Source organism: Columba livia, chromosome 6 (assembly GCF_036013475.1).
Source record: "Columba livia isolate bColLiv1 breed racing homer chromosome 6, bColLiv1.pat.W.v2, whole genome shotgun sequence".
Taxonomy (NCBI): Eukaryota; Metazoa; Chordata; class Aves; order Columbiformes; family Columbidae; genus Columba; species Columba livia.
Window position 1 is genome coordinate 10,779,881 of NC_088607.1, and position 20,671 is coordinate 10,800,551.

At 44.2% G+C, this 20,671-nt stretch overlaps 1 long non-coding RNA gene across 3 annotated transcripts in view; it reads right to left on the bottom strand.

Annotated features, from left to right (window-relative positions):
• LOC110360697 (uncharacterized) overlaps positions 1–20,671 on the bottom strand; it is a 66,053-nt gene that overhangs the window by 26,796 nt on the left and 18,586 nt on the right. For 2 of the 3 annotated variants that reach the window (XR_010473449.1, XR_010473448.1), the window contains exons 5-10: positions 10,774–10,928; positions 7,992–8,187; positions 5,623–5,712; positions 5,137–5,318; positions 1,553–1,747; positions 166–1,071 (exon numbers count right to left, since the gene is read on the bottom strand). This is a non-coding gene — a long non-coding RNA (uncharacterized LOC110360697). Of the gene's footprint in view, positions 1–165; positions 1,072–1,552; positions 1,748–5,136; positions 5,319–5,622; positions 5,713–7,991; positions 8,188–10,773; positions 10,929–11,703; positions 11,900–19,137; positions 19,285–20,671 lie in introns of all 3 variants that reach the window. The other variant, XR_010473450.1, reaches the window with a different exon arrangement.

Genomic DNA, 20,671 nt, shown 5'->3' on the forward strand with positions numbered 1-20,671 from the left:
CACAAGGCATCAGATATTTGGAAAGAAATCCATCTTGTTTGCTAATCAGAAGGACAATATACTCTAGACTACTGAGAGAGGTAGCTTTCCACCCCTGGGACCGCCAACATTCCCTCCTCCCTGGGGCTCCTGCCATCCACTTTGCAGTACTTTCCAAGTTCCTACCTTTCCATGTTGCAGTCTCTTTGTAGCACAGTGTCCTTGGGCTTGCTCCCAGCACCGGCTTCTCACTGCTACACACAACAGATATGTGTAAAATCCAAGTGAAAGTGCCCACTTTAGCTTCTCATGCTCTATTCACACCTTTACATCAACATTGCACACTCACTCAACAGCAAACTTACTGAGCACAAACCTGGGTGACAACAAGTGAGTAAAATACAAGAGGATTCAGTTAATTGCTATTTAGAAGCATAATGAACAATAGACTTACTGACCACAAGGCTGGTGAAGCTTGCCTGGACACTCCTGGAACCCAAATCGGCTGAGTTGCTGATAACCCTCAAAAAAGCATGGTGGCCACCAAGCCTCAGAAATTTGGTTGGAAAGTTTTATATTGAGTCCTTTTTTTTCTCGCCCTCAAATATTACACTGATACTTTGCCTTTATCACAAACACATGCATGTGACATTCCCAAGCATTATGATGCCTCTCTTGAGGAATGGCTGCATTTCAGCTGTCTTTGCACAGCTTATCAATTTTGGTGTTACCCTGAGGCTCCAGGTAAAGTTGTTCCATAGTGATGTGATCCTGTAAATAGTCTATTATGAATTATTCTTTGTCTGCACAAAGGGAAACAAACGTCTCACACATTGCAGATATTGCTAGCTATGCGGATAAATCAACAGCTAGCTGTTGATTTTAGCAGAGCAATCAGCACAAAATATCAAAAGGTGGATAAGTCTCTGTTCTACCATGTGGCTGAATAAGCTTGAGGCAGATGCATTTTTTTAGGTATGTCCTTTGCTTGCAGAACAAGACAGTTGAGGATGGGATGGAGTCCTAGAGGCATGGTGAGCAAAACAGATCTTTCTTGTTCATCAGTTCTTATTCCAGCTTCTGGGAGATCCACTGGAACACAGTATCACCAGAAAGACACGTGCTTTATAAATAAGCAATGGCAGACAAAAAGCAATTGAATTAGGTCCCCAAAGCTTTACTAAGATAGATGAGCCTTGAAAGTGCAGCTAGGATATTAAACATAGTGAGAGTATAATTCTTAATTTCTAGGCATCTGTGAGAATAGTTACCATCCTTTTGGGAGTATTGTAGGGACTGTAGCTGGTAGATCTTTAAATGAGACAATATTTCCTTTTGATATTGCATCACTAAGATAACTGATTCCTATCCCCAGCCAAATGTTTCCTATAACTCTTTCTTCCCCTTTCTTAATGTGTGCAATTGTGAAAGAGCAGCACTGCAGGGATTTAATGGCTGTATCTCTTTATGAATCTGAACTGTGGCATGCACAACTCTGTGATTCTATTGATTTTAATTTCTTATATTTGGGATTTATCTGCTCAACTTTTACTTAACAGCTGAGAATACTCACGGTGTTGATATAGAAGGTTGGCTACCCAAGGGCAAATTTCAGATCCTCATTTCTTCATCTATGCATGTATTTGTTTGCTCCTGAATTGATACCAACTGCCAGGCTTTGATCAAGAGTGGCTGAAGGGTGCGCTCTGTGAGAGAACATTCCTCTCATTCAGCCTCCGTAGCCAGGGCAGGCTGAGAGTAGCAGGGCCTGTAAGTGAATTTGCATGAGTATCAGAGGGAAAGATCAGGCATTCCCTTTGAAGATCCTTTGTTATTAAAATCTAGATTCTGATCCCCAGTTGGTTTGAAAACCCTGCATCAAGACACACAGTAGGGTCTTCTACAGGGCAAAGGGCTGAAAGATCCATCTGTGAGTGGATCTTCTCTTTTCCCAGGAAGACAATTGGAATGGCTCTGAAAGCAAAGGAAGAGAAAACTCATGAGAAAATCCCCTTTTGGGGCTGTTACGTAAGTACCAGGATCCCACTTTGCAATAGTGAGGATAAACTTAGACAGTCATTGGTCTAAACTAGACTCAGCAGTTCTTGGGCAAATGCAGTATTGAAGAGAGAGCTCAGCCAGGTTGATTTCGTTCCTGGGTCATTTAAGGACTCAGCTAATAAAGTGCTTTATGGCTGAGAATTCACATGGCAAAATAGCGTATATGAAGTGCTAAGAAACAATAGATGGAGAGGATCTGTCATACTCAGAAGAGGCGTTTTCTCCAATGATGCACCACCAAACTTTGGTCCAGGAAGAGAAATCTCTGTCAATGATTTGTTGTTCACCTTGCTCACTTAACTGCTCTTCTTCCCATGGGACTGTTTTTATCTTCTTCAACCTCCTTCACATCTACAGGCAATTATTTGTACTCTGCTGTGTCTCTACATTCCAGCACGCAGAGCCCCAGCCACAGGCTGGACATTGCTGTGACCTTCAGTATTGCTGAACTCTAATCAGGACTTTCTCACTTGACTGTCTTGGTTCAGTAACACGGGGATTGATGTAAGCTTTTCTTTAAAGAGTGTTCTCCTGACATCCTTCCTTGCCTCCTTTCATCCTTCCACCCTCTCCCTTATTTTCCCTTCTTTCTTCCAGTACTGCCAAGCCTGGCAGGTTGTTACAGCTTTCTCCATCTTCAATTTTGAGATAAGATCAACACCAGCCAGCTGCAGGCCTATGTCCAAAGCCATTTCCAGTTCCCCCCACACACAAAGGGCCAGCAGGCATTCATGCCCACTACGGGTGCTACAGTGGACTCATTCATGGACTTGCTTCTTTCTGCTGTGAGATTCCCTTGCCCCAGTGCTGTGTTTTCCTTGGCACAGCACATAAGACAAGAAGGAATCTTTACATGGAAATCTCTCCAGCTATGGGAAACATTTCCCCATGTACATGTCCTAGCAAGAGAGCTACTGCTTCCATAATCACACTCAGCATGTGGAATGTGGTGACGTCTCCATGTTTCATGACCAAACATAGTCTTTGTCATTGCTCAAAGCTAGAATAGGCTCTAACAGCATTAACCTATGGTCCCATATCTACTGCTTTCGTCACACTGTTAATTTGTATCTATTTGGAGAAAAGTTGTGTTGCCTGCTGCTCGCTATGCTAAGCTCCCTGGCAAAGGAGATTTGTTGTATTTGTGGTATTCCTGCTCTTCTACTTTCATCTTCTTAGGCAGCAGCGAGTCAGTCTTTTGCTTCATGGTTCTCTCCTTCCCAATCCTTCACGTCTTGCACAAGCCTTTCTTAAAATCCAAAAAGCTCATGGCAAGCTGAGCCATAAGATGCTCAACGCTTCAGATTTGCTTTCTTCCAGGGACCATTTAAATGAGGATATGCCAGTGTTTTATCTGATGAGAGGATAATACACAGGGATGCAGTTCTACCAAGTTGTCCTCCAACCTGGATATCACACCTAACTGAAAACAATGTCACAGTAAACCTATTGTTAGAGGCACCAGAACGCACACATTGTACCATAGCTTCAGATTAATCCTGATATTAGTGGGTACTGCAAACAACCACAGCATGTTTTAATCAAACAAAGCACAAGCCGTTCTCACTTAGACTGGGAGGAGAAATGATGGGGGTGATTTCATCCCTCCATGTCTGATGCAGACTATGACAGATGGAGGAACCATGGGGAATCCTAATAAAATGGGACAAGAAGAGATCAGAGCCTTCACCATAGGGAACACCTGAGGGCTCAGTTATCCTTCACTCCTGGTACCTCTCGGGCTGTCGGACAGGAGTCTCTTGCTTTTACAGCCACGATCCCATACAGTTCCTCCCACAATCTGGTCATGCACTGGCTCCCATCCAGCTCAGTGTTTCTCACACACACATGCCTTTTCTTTGGTAAAGCTGCTTCAGGTGTTCCCTCCCCTAAAGGCAGATTCCTATTTCAAATATCAGACTGGACATACTTAGCTACCAATGGCTTTAACTGTAACATCTGTGTGCCCACACTGAATATAGCACCTGCTGATTAAACACAGATGCAAAGTATCCTTTTAGCACTGGGATTAATAAAAGTGAAATTACAAAACAAGAGCTTCACTTTACCTTTTTCTTTTTCTTTTCTTTTTTTCCCTATTCCATACATTTACCCAGGCTAGGCTATTTTTTTTGTTTCTTCTGGAAAGTTTAACTCAGCTTGAGTTTTGGATGAACATCTTAATTGCACTCACCAGATTAATATTTGTCTCTGCTGATCTTATTCTAGAGGGGGTAAATTAGCCCTTTAGTAGCCCCATGGTAGCTGGGCTAAACTGCTTACTGTGCTGACTAAATTCATTTAAGGTTAGTTTGATATCTTTCCACTAGATAGTGCAATATAGATATAATTCAAGATAATGCAGCATCATTAGCCTTTAATGATTGTGCTTGAATCAGATCATAGGTGAGTTCACAGGCTGAAGTCCAAGAGAAGCAGTTTGCTCCAGGCATCTCTGCAGAGAGATGGAGGCTGAATATGGAAAAAGGGCATATAATTCAGGGAGGGTTTTCAGAAGGGCTTCAGTCAGAAGGAAGAAAAATGTCTGGTAGCAGAGAAGAGGAAGAGCTGAAGGCTGAGCAAAGAGAAAGCAACCTATCTCAGGAACATTTCCACAGCCCAGAAGTCAGGTGTCCTCCTAGCATCAAGCCCAAGTCCCTTTGACCATGCTCACAAGACACTCCTGAGAGCAGCAGCTGGAGCTGTGCACCAACAGAGCTGTTTCCCTGCTGGGGTCCTGCTTGAGCACCCCAAGCCCTGACCCAGGGTTAAGCCCTGCAAGAAGGCTCGAGCAGCCCAGAGGATCTGCCCTACAGGGAAGGCTTTTCCCTGCACCACTAGACCAGACCAGCATTCATGCAGAAGATGTATTTAAAACACTGTGCACTGACAAATAATTGCTTAAAGAAAAAAAAAAAAAAAAAAAAAAAAAAAAAAAAAAAACAAAAAAACAAAAAAAAAAAAAACAAACAGATCTGGAAGATAAGGAAAAACAAATAACCCACTGGTGCCCAGCCTGACAGACAGACAGTCCCTTGCTATTAGATGCACAAAAAAATTATTTCTTCATTTAACCACTGTTTTGCCAACACTTACTGTGCTGCATGTTTCATCCACGTTCCAAGCAGCCTGCATCCCTGAAGCCCGACTCAACATGGTGCTGGGGAGGAAATGTTCAGTCCCAGCTTCACCTGCAGTGACAACAAAATGTTTCCAAGCGAGGAGGTAAAAGGCACAGGATCCATGTTGCAGGTTACCCACCTGCATCAAAAGGAAATCTAAAAGAGAATGCAGAAGATGAGCTAAAATTAGAGATGAGAATTATCATCACTCCATTGTACAAGGAGATTTCAAGCTCACCTATGTAAACAAAACCAGAGGTAAGTTCAACTCATTAAGTCAGCATTAAACAAACTACTTTTTTTCCTGCTGTACTATTTTTTGCTGGATTAGTGAGTTGAATTAGCATAGAGAGAGTCTTCCAGGTGCCAGTGCTTGCACAGATAAATAGAAGGATCTTAAAGGTTAGATTGAAGAGGAAGGAAGCTTAGTGAGCAGTAGACAGCAAGGAGATGATCTTACCCCAATCTTATGGTACCCTTAGACCACAAAACTGGTGAGACAGGGCTTGTACTTCAGCGCTTCCATGCACTTCTCAATCTGCACCTACATCTGTAGAAAACAGAATTTATAATTCAGCCAGAATAAAGTATAATCCATGATCTATACTATACAGTCTTTATATAGGAGTATAATATAATCTGTACAATGTATACATCATATATATGTGTGTCAAAAGTGGTGGTCAAAGGTATGTACAGGAGTTCCTGGTTCCTGCAGGATCAGTGACCCTTGTTGATGTTTACACATGGCTTTTCTCCCGGAGGTCTGTTTAACACCTGCTGGGCTGTCTCTAGCTGTTGCCAGTTCCTGCTGCTTTGGTTACAGCCAAGTCTGCTGGACACAGAGCCCCTTCAGCCTTTGCAGAGGCCACCTGGGCTCTCTGGGACCTGCTGAGCACCTGGCAGGATGGTGCTGAGCCCAGTCTCTTGTCTGCCAAGAAGTCTGGCTGGCAGAGCCCTCTGCAAACACTCACCCATACTTACTGCCTCAACGATGCTCGTGGGAAAACAGGCTGGCTCCTCGAAACCTGCTGGACGTGCTCTCACAGCTGAGCAGGCTCCCCAGCAGCGCTGGGCTGGCCCGCCGTGGGTGTCATGGCCACCTGGCCGCTCACATCATGAAACCCAGCCAGCAGCTTCCCCGCTTCCATTAGCCCGTGTCATTCAGGAATGAGTCACAGCCTCAGCCATGGCTTTCCCCTCTTTCAGAGAGCCCCAGCATGCACATTTGTCACTTGCTGACCATATGCTTAGAGATTTTCTCTTTTCCTTGCTCTCTCTCTCTTTTTTTTTACTAGAGAGTGAAGCGTATGGTGCATCACTGTCTGATTAACTAAGAGCTTCCTGGTACCCGTGGGAATTACTGTATCCAACCCTTTTAAAGCACGTATTTTTACTACATTCACCCAACACTCACCATGTTGATCAATTCCTGCCTTCAGGATTTTATTTCCAACAGATTAGAAAGATCACCTTATTTTAAATCCACTATGTCTCCTGGATACATGTCAGCAAGAGAAGTATGGGTTGGGTTGTGTTTTCTTTAACTATTATTATATATTAAAATAAGATTAATTATAATGACTCGGCTTAAAATGTTGTAGCACAGTGAGAAGACTTTCAGTCCCCTTAATTTAAGGTACTTAAGGCAACTGTGTTTGCATTATTTACAATTTTTTTCCTAAGTAATTTTTCCTTCTGGTAAAGTCTGCTGGCTAACAGCCCTGAAGCCTGCAGGCTCACATCTGCAGACCAGTTCTCCCTCAACTAGTACTCCAAAAGTGTCCCCTAGGAAGGGTGACTGCTGAAGGCTGCATCCCCTAGGAGAAGGGAAGCTGTTTGCTCCAGGTCCACGACTGGGTCCCGGCCCTGCCAGCAGTGCCAGGCTTGTGCAAAGATACACAGGCAATTCAACATAGGCAGGGAAATTCAAAATGAGCCCTCTGCCAGGTATGAAAATATAAAGAACAAGGAATAAGCAATTGTCTCTCAAATATAAGAGAGTGAAGAATATTTCTGCATAATCTTGTCTGGTAGTGAAATGATACAACGTATAGCCTTATACTGTACAATATGTAGGATATTTCAATGGGTTTTTTTCAGTGTCTGGAAACTTCAACAGAAGGACAACAGTTTTCCAGGACTTTCCAATGAGGCACATTGTTGTCCCTACAAGGTCCCCACACCTAGCATCCTAAGGTGCAATCAAAAAGGATGGTGGCTTTACTTCAAGCCTTCTGCTTCTCAATACATTCTAATACTGACATTTATAACTGTCGGTTCATCTTTTTAAAAAAGAAACTAATAAAAATCTGAAAGTCTCCTAAGCACAGCCATTATTGCTTGGCTGCTTGCCGTTTTAGACAGAAGGCTGTTCAGAAGGGAAGACTTGAAAATTGCAGTCACATTAACAGGAGATATTTGTCCAAGGTGTAGACCTCTCTGAAGACAACAGCAATACATCATAGGTAAATTTAATCTACTGCATCACTAATTTGACATTCCTAGCAGCCAGTGGCAGAAAGTTCCCAAGGACTTAGGACTGATCCAGTTCTTCTCCTGTCCATATCAGTGGTAGCATGCCAATCAAAGATAAAGTGGGAAGAAAAGCTTTGAAAAACACAATTGTGTTCTTTGCAAATGGAAAACAATGGAAAATTCATAGCTTGGGTTCATTTCAGAAGTTGTCTAAAAATCTGGTGTCAGCAATCTTTCAATTTCTGATGAAAAGCAAAAGCAAAAAAAAAATCCTAGCTGATGGAAAAATAATATATATAGACACATAAAACTGAAAAATCACAGAGGTATAGTAGCTTCCAAGTCACTTACCACCAATAAAGCAAGTGCTGTTGACTGCAGAGTATCCGGGATATGTTATTTTATTTGTTGATATTAAAGAAGAAAAAAAATCCAACAAATTGGGAGCGTGGTGCAGAAAGAAACTTCCTGGGTCATAAAGTCCAGACTTCTGGTATCCCAGGCACCAGATAATTGACTCCTTTTCATCTGAGTTATCTCCGGTCTTCTAGATGGATGTGGAAAAGAATGTAAAACAGAAGAAGCAATACTAGCAATCAGAAAATAAAAAATGACATGTTTTCTTCTGTATCATAAACAAAGCCACATTAGCAGTGGGAACATCTGTAAACACAGTAACCTGTAATGCTCCAACAGATAAGGCAAAGACTAAAGTGCAATAGAAGGTCTGATCAGTTTTTGAAGAAAAGCGTCGTAGTGTTAATACAGCTGTATCACAGGAGTGGTAGAAGGTTTCCTGCACAGAGGCACTGAAGGAGGGAGCCGTGGACTGGGGGGCTGTTTGGTGCCCCATTCCTACCTGACGGGATGCCAACACTCTCTGCTTGCAGAGGAATGATCTCAAGTTCAGCCCATGGTGATGAACTGCTAAGCTTAATGTAAACAGAGCTACAGTGACACAGATGGGAACACAGCTGTATCCTGCAGGACTAAACCACGTCTCTGGCAGAAGAGGTCCAGAGCTACTCATTCACAGATTTATCTAGTGGATTAACATCCATTGTAGCAGGCATCAGCATCTGATCTCTCCTCCTTGTCCTGCAGTGTCTACTAAACTGCAGGGTTGTGTTTCCATTCAGCCTTCTTGCCTCCATCACCTTAAAGGAATTATTCTGTGCAAAATGAGATTTGGGATCTCAACTCTTCTTGGGCAGAGGTGGAAATCAAACTTTGGTCTCTCTCTTGATGATGTACTGTTGGGTGCAAAAGGAGGCACTGATTATACTGTTGCATGGGTAGAAAAGTCCAGTATCCCACACCAGAAGAAGGTTCAAAGCCCTGAAACCCAATGAAGATGAGCTTCCTAACTACAGAAGGCAGATTGGTCCTTCTACTTCAACCTTTGTCATGTTTACAATAGCCTGGGCAACTTCCTGGGAAGTTTCCCCATGTCTGGATATCTGACTCTACATATATATTAAATGAACTCGAAACAGCACTTAGGTGAAGTGCTTATAAATAAAGTGTTGCAAAGTGAAGCCTAAATATTGTGGGTTGGTGGTGAAGGCAAAAACCACATCTCTTGGGATTAACCCCCAGATCATATTGTCAATCAGGAAGCACCAGGAAGAGTCTTTAAAGAAAAAAAAAAAAAAAAGGCAAAACAAAAAAAAGTCTCTTTTTTGTGAAGGCACTACCCACTGGCATTGAAAACCTGATTCAGCAAAACACAGAAGTGTGTGTCTGGCCATAAGCTGTTGATCAGTCCTGCCTATGCTCAGGATTTCCCCTCCCCACCAACAGCTGCAGAGGCGCCTGTCCCTGACCACACCAGTGAGACCGGAGCCAGCTCTCTGGCTCTCTCTCTGCTCCCTGGAACAAGAGAGGTAGACCCTAATGCTTGATCATGGGTGTCTAGAATAATGGCCTTTGATTTCCCAAAGAGACTTGCTAATGATAGTACCAGCCTGCGCACCTGATAATAGGGATTTGTCTTGGATATTGCTTGACATGTTTAGAGGTAGAGAATGAAAAAGCTGATGAGTATACTAATAACCTCGATCTTTTTGCTGGGCAGGGGAGAAATTCATATGAAGCTTTCTGCCTCATAAAGACTTTCCAAACCTATGCTCAGGAAAAGAGAAAAGGCTATTTTTAAATATATTGTATCCTTAAAGGAGCACTTGCCTGAAACAGATTGAGCTTTGGAAACCTATGTTTAATTGCAGGCTAATAGATAAAGTATCACTTTGGGCTTTACGAAAACTGGAGTCCAGTCTCTCTGCAACCAACTTTGCACTGCCTGGGGCTTTTGATGAGAAATCAATTCCATAAGTTGTTCCTGTTAAGGTGGTAGGTCGCTGTGGGACCTGGCAGTGTCTCTTTTCCAGACCACAGGGGAGATGAGAATCAGCCCCATGTCTTTTACAGGAAGGAAAGGAAAGGGAGAAGCAAGAGCAAACTACATGAGGCAGAGGGAACTGATTGCAACCAGCCAGATATAATTACATTGTGGAGGACATTTAATATTTCATCTTGATCTTTGTTGTATCAGGAGAGTAAAGAAAATCACTATATGAGGGAGAGAGAGGATGCAACTTCTCTTGATTTGAATTGTAAATTCTCACAAGCAAAAACATGGGTTACTTTCAGACAATCAGTACTGCTGTTGCCTGAATGTATGTGACCCAGATTGCAGGAAGAACCAGAAAGCCACTCCACCTGCTTGGAGACAACAGTGGCACTAAGCCATCATGGCAGGTCCCCAGCACAGCAGGTATTTAATCCAATAGTACTAATGAATTTCCTCCCTTCACTCTTGGGTAGCTACAGACATATTGGCACAGGGCACTCTGGTTAACCACTGCAATGAGGAAAGAGCTCTGCATCCCACAATCTTAAATGGCTCCATCCTTAAAGCCAGACCTTTTAAACAGCACAGCATGGTTTTCAGTTATGATTGGTGTAAATAATGTGCACACACATAGGATGAGACAGTTACAGCCCAAGAAAGTTCACAGTGTTGGAAGGAAAATATAGGAAGGAAAACAGAGGCTCTGGGCCAAAGTCAAACAGAACAACAAGAGGCAAACTAGAAACAAGGATGCCTGCTATACAAAAAGCATATACATACTCGGGGCATGTCCGTCCCATGCAAATCCTCCAAGAAACCACACTAAATTCCAGTAAATCCACCCAGCCTCCACTGCCTTCTGGTCTCTGACCCCCAAAAATTGGCCAGATGTTTGTCGTGAAGGGAGAAAGCCAGAGGCAGCACCTAGGAGGAACCTGAAGAAGGGAGAACAAGGCATTACTGAGCATCCCTACACACCAAAATATCTCCTCATAACTCTGACTGGACCAACTTGTCTTTAGTGGTTTGGCCACTTACCACTGAAATGCAGCTCCCTGAGGTGGATCAGAGCTGGCTCGAGCCAGAGTTCATATCACGAAGGAAATAATTGCCCCAATTGCTCCATGTGTTTATCCTTCCTGCAGCCTAAAGCTGCCAAACACCTCTCTGTTTGCCTTGATCACTTCCACACTCAGCTGACTGCAATCCAGCTCTACATGTAATTATCATAAAAGAGGGGGAGATTTACTCATTGCTCCATATGATTAATCAACTAGTCAGGCACAACATCACCCATACTATTGTAATTGCAGTCAAATAACAATGTTATATGCACCGCAATCATAGCCATCATCAAACACCCAGGGAGTCTGGTAATACAAGCAACGATGTCTCTTCACAGCCTCCACAACCCAAAATTATCTACAATCTGGAGTAAGTTCTTAAAGACAGCTCATGATATCGAGGTCTCAGCACAGAGACAAACTGGAAAGAGACCAGTGATGGACTTCAGACCAAAAGAAATTTTACAGACAAGCACATGGTGACAAGGATGTAAATCTCTTTCATTTGTGGTTTTCCTGACCTGCACATGTGTAGACAGAAGGTGGTCTCAAGGCCTATGCACTGCAAAACGTTGTCATAAGCATTGCCCCACTCCCTGCTGCCAGGACACATCCTCTGGCCCTGAGCACCCTGCTCATCCCTTACCACTTCATGGAGGAGAGATGGGGAGAGAAGGGCCAAGCTTGTCAGCAGTCTGTGCATCCAGAATCTGCTCTTGAGAGTGACCACCACATAGGGCTGGAGCAGTGATCTGGAGAGACAAGATAGATTCCTTGGACAATGGCTCTCTTAAAATACACTTCACTATTCCTTTTGTTATCCACTCTGGTTTTGGAGCAGCCTGTGAACAGTTAAGACAGAGAATTTGTTTAACAGGATTTACCAGCTTTGCATCCTTCTTCATGTCTCTTCCTGGTCAACTGAGCATATGCACTAACCCCTAGATAACCTTCTCCATAATTCTCCATGCACTGACCTTCTTATCTCACTGACCTTGCCAGTTAACTTACACAGTGAATTGTCTCTGCTAAATTTCCGTTAACCTTTTTCAGATCTCAAACCAAAAAGTGAAAACATGACTATTTATTCCCCGATTCTCCTCCCCAGCAGCCACAATGTGTATTTTTTCTTCCGCCATTATCCATTTCATACAGGAGAAACTTCTCCTCTTACTTTTTAAACTAGCAAACTTCTGACAAGAGATTGGAGTCCTGGATATTGAAGCTGGGCCATAGCAAGATGCAATTTTCACAAGCTGTATGTTCACATGGGTAGTCAAAGTATGTGTTAATATTTACGAGGGAAGGCAGGTATGTCCCCAAGCCAGGTCCTGCCTAAACACAGTGACCAATAGTGCCATCCCCGAAGCCACACATACACACACAGTAAGCAAAGGCACTGTTCACACAACAGACTCAAACCCTCTCAGACTCCAAAGCTGCTTTAAAACATTTTGTGCACTCACATAAATGTCTTAAACTCATCATAAGTTTGTGTCAAGCACCTGAGCTCCATCTCACCACTTAAGACAGGCTAGACGAAGACTATTTTGCTACCAGTCAGTCTCATAGTACTAAATCTCACATCCTAGCACTGAAACCAAAAAGCTTAATGATGTAGCCAGAGCCCCAAAGATAGAACATAGAAGCAGTGTGAGAACTTACAATTACATCAGCTGTAAAAATTGTCTTATGTGTTGATGTGGGGTTTTTTTTCCAGTGCATATTTTGCTCAAGGCCGTTGATGTTCACTAGTTGAACAGCTCTTTGGTGGTCTGCAGGAAGCTGGTCAGCCTTCTCAGTGAGGCAGTTTTAGTTCAGAAGGGATAATTTAAGGCAAAGGCTGTCAACCTGCTGTACAGCTTAGGAAAAGTGGCTGAGCCTGCTCAGAGGCTGCCTTCCAGTGGAATGAGTAGCTGCTTGACATGGGGATCTTTTCTCAGCTAACTAATGAGATGTATTGATTTTTCTCAAAAAGAAAATTGGACTTTTACAAACAACACAACAAGCTGCGTGAGTCAGGATGTTGCTGAAGCGATCTTGTGACCACCGCAGGCTCTTGAGCTTATCATGAAAGGCAAAAAAAAAGTCAGCAGGTTTATTCTGCAATGGCAGGTTACACCAATAAAAAATAAATCTCCCTTCTAATACATTGGGCAAGTACCAGACTAACATGCCCTGCAGGGACAGTTGACATTCGTCCATTTGGAAAACAGCTGCACAAACAACCCCTGTGCTTGTTCTTGTGTGTCGAGGCCCGAAGTCTGCAGCAGGAGTCCACGTCTCTCTCCGTGCGTCTCTTTGCAGGGATCACGTGAATGCTTTCACTGCTGGCCAGACGTCTCTCCAGCAAGAAGCACTGAGCTACTTCATTTGGGTCACCCAAGGGCCACCTGGTGACTCACCACTGTCCATCTGGGCAAAATAACTCCAAAGACAGAGCCCCTGAAAACATCTCTTTCCTCTTTCCTGAACTGTTGAGCAACTTTGGCCTCCTGAGAAAGTCCCATCAAATGGCAAAGCCCATGGGATTGTCCTGTTTGCTTAGACTGGGCTCTTCAGGTCTGGCCAGCATAGGTTTAGTTCTTGCATCCTAAAGCTTAAAATTATAAACTATAATCTCCATTTAAATTCCCATACCTACAGCATCCTCTTGAAGCTGACCTGACAGAAGAAAAATAGCCAATTTCTAAACTGCCAGTGGAATACAATCCCTGCTCTGGCACCTCTTCAAAGGTCCCTGTGATGTTGCAGCTGTTTCAATGTTTCTGCAAGACAAGGGACACCTGCACTGAGGTTTTAGTGGCTGAGAACTGCCACAATTTCCTTCTAGTTTACAGTGAAATCCTTCCTCTGCCATTGCAAGATGTGAGGTGGTCCCCTTCTGGCATGACTGTGATGCCCACACAAGGTGCTGACTGAACCTTCTTCTGGCACTAAGCCCCCCACTGCCACAGCTCATGAGGGGCTCTCATCTGAGCTGCACAACTGCAAGTATAGAGAGCATCGTCTCATGGGCTTGTCCAGACCCCCCATTCCCTCACTTTGCTTCCTACTTGTGGGGACAAAGCACCCATCTCTCCCTCCACTCTGTGTGCCCTTCCAGCCATGCCTGGGCACCCTGGCTGGAAAGGATGGGTCAATAGCAAAGGCAAATGTCCACCCTCTACTCAAAAGGGATTATTATTGAGAATCTGAGAGAAGAAACCTAACAATGATGTGACAGGTGGTCTCACACTGTCAGTCTGCCCTCAGAGACCCAACCCCAGCAGGGTTTGCACTGTGCCCAAGCCCTCCTGGGGCTGTCACATCCCCAGGAACCAACATCAGAGCCATCCCCAATTCTCAGCTATGTGGTCAAAGTCCTCCAAGGAGCAGTGCCAGCCCCACAGCAGGCAGGAAGGCTTTGGGGGATATTCCCTTGACATCTCACTCCCACAGCTTTGCAGTCTCTTGCACGCACTGCTTCCAATGCCCCCAAAGGCAGCAGGACACCCACACAACCACCAGCTCTCCAGCAAAGCAGGAGCCATCTTCAACCTCGTACTCGGCTGCGACAGGGCAGACAGGGCAATATCCAAGAGCATGACTGATAAATGCCATGGCATACAATTACTCTTTACAGTCTGACTCAGAGATCAAAAGATTCCCACCTCTGTCTTAAATTATATCTCTGGACTCTGGAATTAAGCACTTAGGGGCAATAATCGCTCTGATCAGGCATGGACACCTGTATAAACCTACTGGGAAAAAAAAACAAAAACAACCCTAGTCTATGTTTGCAAAATTAGAAAACTAAAGAAAAGAAACAACAGCAGTAAGCTCAGCAGGGACAAAAAGTGTTAATTTTGTGTTGGTAAATGGGAATTACAAGAAAATGGAAAATAAATAAAAATGCAAATTCAAAGTCATAAAAAAGCACAATTAAAAGAAGTAGCTGACATACTTTCCTGCATCAGAAAGGAAGGCGATTAAAATCACTATGTAAGCTTTTCTAACATTTTTCATATCAGTCATTTTTGTGTTTTATTTAGTGTTTTATAAAATCTGGAGATATATTACAATCTCTTCAGTAAGCTTATGTCTTATTATTTAGTTTTAAAGACACAAGGGAAAGAAAGATTTACAAAACCTGCAGCTTATACAAGATAATGTCCTCCTTTCTAATTGGATAAAGAAAGGTTATACCAGCAGGTGGTGAACTAGCCAGCATCAGAAATGGTTTCCAAGATGCTCTTTCTGAACATGTGGACACGCTATAAGCAGCTATATATGACCTAGGTTTAAACAAAATAGCTTTGGTGATGGGTGTGAGGAAGTTGGGTGCCACAGTGCAGCAATGCAGCAGTGGTCCCAACCATCTGCCTGACCCAGCTCCTGCACGGTGCATTTTCTCCAGGAACCAGCAGCAATTTGCTGTGCAGGAACCAGCAGCATTAGGGGCTGAACAGCAAGTGGAAAGGAGAGTGAAGGACTGAGGCATGATCATCAGCTCAGGGTGAGGCATAGTAATCTCATTTTCCTCATTTACAACTCCTCTTCCCTTTAATACAGACTATGTTGGTTTAGTGACAAATGGGCTTCTTTTGATCCTGTTTAGGGAAGTAGCAGGAGAAATCCAAAGCTGAGACTAACACTGCCTTTATACAACAAAACAAAACACCTACAAATTTTGCTCCCTGCCTTAATTTTGAGATGCCTAATGTTACTTGACCATGTTCACGCAACACCTGACCTCCTTCCTAAAAATTGAATAAAAGCAGCAAAATCTCTCCTCTCGCTATCATTCCTTTAATAATTCTGCAGAATTAGGCTGAATGTGCTGATTATTTTCTACATGCATTAATCACAGGCAAATCATGCTAGTGAAGGAAAATGCACAGCTTGCTGCTCCCTCTCAGCACCCTCCTGTCACCCTGCTCTCAGAATAGTCTCAGCCTGGAGGGCATCCTGCCAGTGTGATTAACAGTGTGAAATGGGGAAAAGAAGGAGACAGGAAGATGAAGGAAAAAGACCCTTCCTTAAAACTTAGACGTGGCTTCTGACTTATCACAGAAAGCGAGCAAAACCTTAAGAGCATTCTGCACTTGTAGCCATGAGTTTCCCCAGTTCACAAAATCCAGACAAGTATGTGGGCAGCTGTTGTCACCTTCCACAACCTTATTCCCATCCCTGTCCAGAGCTCCATTCCACACATACATCCAAACATTAGGTGCACGGGAAATTCCTGCCAAGGTTTTATCTTTTTCCATTGTGACTCTGTGTCTTAAAATATTCAGTAAAGGCTTAATAATTTATGAAGAGCTACTGCAAATGGTCAGCCTATTACGGTAGATTGGGATGAAGCCCACCAGGACAAAAGGTAGGAGGAAAGTAGGTTATTCCCTCCTTGACTGGATTTCTGACTCCCAACCTTGCAGCTCTACATACAGAGCCAGCATTCCCCTAGAGCTGGCCAGGAGCTTCCCTTCACCACCAACCAAGAGAAAGTGAGTGCTCAGGGTGATCCAACTTGCCTTAATGCAGGTGTCTAAAACAGCCTGAATCCATTGAGTCCTGGTTTGGCTGGACATATCACCAAGGAGTTTCCTAGACCACCTTTTGGGAACCCTTGGAAGACAGTCACCCGCTCGGCCTGGATTCTGGAGACAAAGTGAAATTGCATATGCCTAATTTAGAGCCGTGAATGTCACATTTCAAGCTTGATTTGGCATCACCACTCTCTGCAGGGAGGCAGCTTGTGCTACCAAGCAAGGAGAGAAGCACAAGCTCTGATCCTCAGCCTGTAAACTCCTCCAAAGAGGATCCCTGCTGTTGGCTCTCCTCCACAGCAGCTGCTGCTGCGTCAGAAGAATAGGTTCTGCCAGGAAGATTTTTCCATTTTCCGTTTCTTTTGCCAAAATCCTTGAGGGCACTGTCATTAAAAAAAAAAAAAAAAAAAAAAAAAAAGGCATCCAAAAGAAGGCAGATATAGAGAATATAGAGACAACCTGGCAGAAGAATTGGGCAGCAAGGCCAGGAGGCAAGCAGTTAGTGCTGGGCCATTTCCAGGTGCATTGCGGTCACGCCACACATTAATAAGCTGCAACAGGCATAAAGATGGGCAAAGGTTCACCTACAAAGCTAGCAGCTTCATACATAAATACAGTCACTGAGAAGCTCAGGAGCATGTTTCTAGTCCCTACCTTTGCAGAGGAAGGCTAGATAGTAGGAACCCAGAAGGGGGGAAACCCAGAGTTCAAATAAACAGCCTTTGAAGGTTCTTAATACAGCTGAGCAGGCAGAAACACACACAGGTTTCATGTCCTGCAGCGAAAGTGTTAAGATGCCAGTGCCTGTCTGAGGACTTAGCACACAAAGCCTGAGTTCTTCCCAGGCAAGTGCAAAAGTATCTCCTCCTGCTGGCAAAGTCTGAGAGAGGCAAAAGCAAGGCCTTTGCAGAAGTGTTTTTGCTGAAGGATGCTCTTCTTCCTCCAGCCTGGAAATCCAGATCCTCGTAAGCCTTTGCATGGGCAGGTCGCATTCTGTATTACAGCTGTCAAATGCTGTAAGGGCTGCATCCAAAACCTGCTGAAAAGTTTGCGCTGTGAGGTGGATCAGGCCAGCAGCAGGTATGCAACATGGCCTGAAATCTCAGACTTGCAATGGTTTTGTTCTTGGGAATAGAGAAACGTGCAGCAATCTGCTGTGACAGCAGGTGGCTTGAGGAGTATTTACTGAAAGATGGATTTTCCTCCCCATCATGCCCAGAGCAAAGCAGTCAGGCAAAACAAACTGATCACAAAAATCACACACAGTGACAGAACCAAAACATGTCACAAGAAAAACACCTTCTGGTGTTCTGTTGTTTTTTGCAAGGGGCATCCCAGTTGGGGTCTGAAAAGCTCACAGCACTCCCATCAGTTATTTGATCAGTTTAAAACAGCTCAAAGATACATCACAGCTTTCTCTTTATGAGAGTGATCAGGCATAGTTTTGCTGAAAAAGCTCTTCTCTTTAGTACTGAGGACTTCTCTGTAAGCCCTGTGCAGAACACGGGATTTTGCAGCTTGCAGGGTCTATTTAAGTCTCACGCAGGTTAATATGTTACTGAGAAAGTCACCTTGGAGACCAGCCTGCCGGGTAACGGCAAAGAAGATGCTCTGAACTTGCAAGGTGAAGAGTTTGTGTTGCTCACCACCCTGAACCAAGGGACTTGGTGGACCTGACTGCCTGGCCCTCCCTGTGCCACCTTACAGCTCTCTTGGTGTCAGGCATCATACCAAAGGATTTGTGTAACTGTCTAACAAAGGTGATAATAGCTGAGGCCCCTCAGGAAATGCAGCTGACACCCACTGACCTTCTCCATTAGATCATGCATTGCAGACTCCTGATGTGATCTTGAACTCTTGGTCCCATCATGACATCATTTACATTTTCACACAGGCAGAGGCAGATGAACTGAATGCCAACAAGTAGGTCCGAGATAAATTTCTCCCTCTGCAGACATACTGATTTTGATGCTCAGGAAAGCCTCCAATGCTACCGGATGTATACACTCTGCAGGCTGGTGGCCTTCTCATCACTGCATTCTCCACAGATTCTGGTCACGTAAAGCCAACACATCACAAAGATGAGGTGAAACCACCAGGCAGAGCTGGAGAAGCATGCACTCTGTGGGGTGCATGTTCCTCTACCATTACCTGAGGTGGAGTGCTCTGATCAGAACATTTCAAATAAAGCACGCTTGTGTTTGTCAGCTCCAAAGAAAAAAAATCCCCCTGTAAACTTTTAAAAGGAGGGCCAGAAGACTGCTGGATCACTGCTTGGAAAGGGCAAAGTTGGAGCAGAGTTTAATATTAGATAAGTGAGAAGTTTAGATGGAAAACACTCCAAAACCACTTGTATGCTGTCTGAGTTTAGTACTGAAGGGTATCCTGCAGGTTTTCAATCATTCATAGGGTTTTGGCACCAGCATCAATGTTTGCAACCTGAACTCGCTTTGAACACAGTGTACCCAGCAACCATTGCTGCTACAGGCTGAAGAAATAAACTGCTTGAGAGGCTGAGGCAAAGACGTGTGAAAAGGAGAGAAACCCACCTCGTTGCTTCTGTGAGAATCTCAGGAGCAGTGCAGTGGAGAGGCAAGGACAGCAAAAAGGGCCTTAGATAGTTGAACAGCTCTGATGTGGCCTCTCTCACAAGGACCATTCTTTCTTCTCCACTATACATGATATTGTTCCTGCTTCTACTTAAAAAATAAAATTAAAAAAAATAATAATAATTTAAAAGTTAACAGTGCGTGACTCCTTTTCTTGAGTAACTAAATATAATACCAGCACTTATGGGAAACCATGGCTATCCACATACCATTCTCCTGATTCTTAGAAACTCTCACATACTCCCCAAAATCTTCCCAGAACTAGGAATGAAGATGGTTGCCAACAGGGCAAAGTGTGAACCTGCAATTCAGCAACCCGTGGGCAAACACTGCTGGCTTGCACCTACGTTTCCCTCCAAAGCTGGTGGCTTTGGATTCTGCGCAGCCTGGTTTCCCTCTGAGAGCCTGCAAGCACATCTCCTGCCTCCAGTGAGAGGTCCCCATCCACCCTCCTCCAAAATGACAGGCTGCATTAGACCGTTCAGAATCACATTTGGTTCTCATTTTCTAACAGACATCCAAGATTATATTTTTAGAAGAAGCTATACTGGTATTTGCAAAAAATAGCTGCTTTGCTTTTATCCCAAATGGGGTCTTTCCAAGTTTCTTTTCCTACTTTAGTCATATCTCTAAACCTGTTTGCATTAAACAATCCGATTCTAGCAGCACATTAATCAGGCTCTCTTTGGGCTCCTATTGCATGTGTCTTTTTCTGTGTCGCACGGCAAAAATAAAATCAGCTCAGCCATAACCTAATTTTCTCTCTCTCTCTCACAGAAGGCTATGGGGCCAGATTGGATGCAGCCAGGGGTACTGAGGGAATGGGCAGAGGTGCTCACCAAGCTACCTTCCATCATTTGTCAGCGGTCCTCGCTAACCGCGGAGGTCAGAGTTGACTGGAGGTTAGCAAATGTGATGCCCATCTACAAGAAAGGCAAGGAAGATCTAAGGAGCTAGGGGCCTGTCAGTCTGACCTTGGTGCCCAGAAAGGATCATCTTGAGTGCCGTCACGTGGCACATAGAGGACAATCAGGCCATTAGGCCCAGTCAGCATGTGTTTATGAAAGGCAGGTCCTGCTTGACTGACCTGATCTCTATGACAAGGTGCCTCTCTGGTGATACTGTGAGCATTCGCCTACCCTGAGCAAGGACCATCACCACCTCTCTTCCCACCACCAGTGGCGTGCAGACCTGTCTTTCCCGGGCAGTCAGGGACACCACAGCCCCAGGAGCTCACACAGACCAGGGGTGCCCTTCCACAGCACCAGGGCTGGGTTCCTGCTGACGGGAACCAAAGGGCAAGAAACCAAAAGGGAAACCATTCCTGACCTAAAAACATCAGACGGCACTGAGATCAGCTGCCATTACACCAAACCCATAGATGGGCAGCAAACTCCCTGTCCCCAACCAGTCCCCGAGAAGCACAGCAGGGACTAGCAAGGGGATAGACAAACATGCCCACACAGCCTGAGAC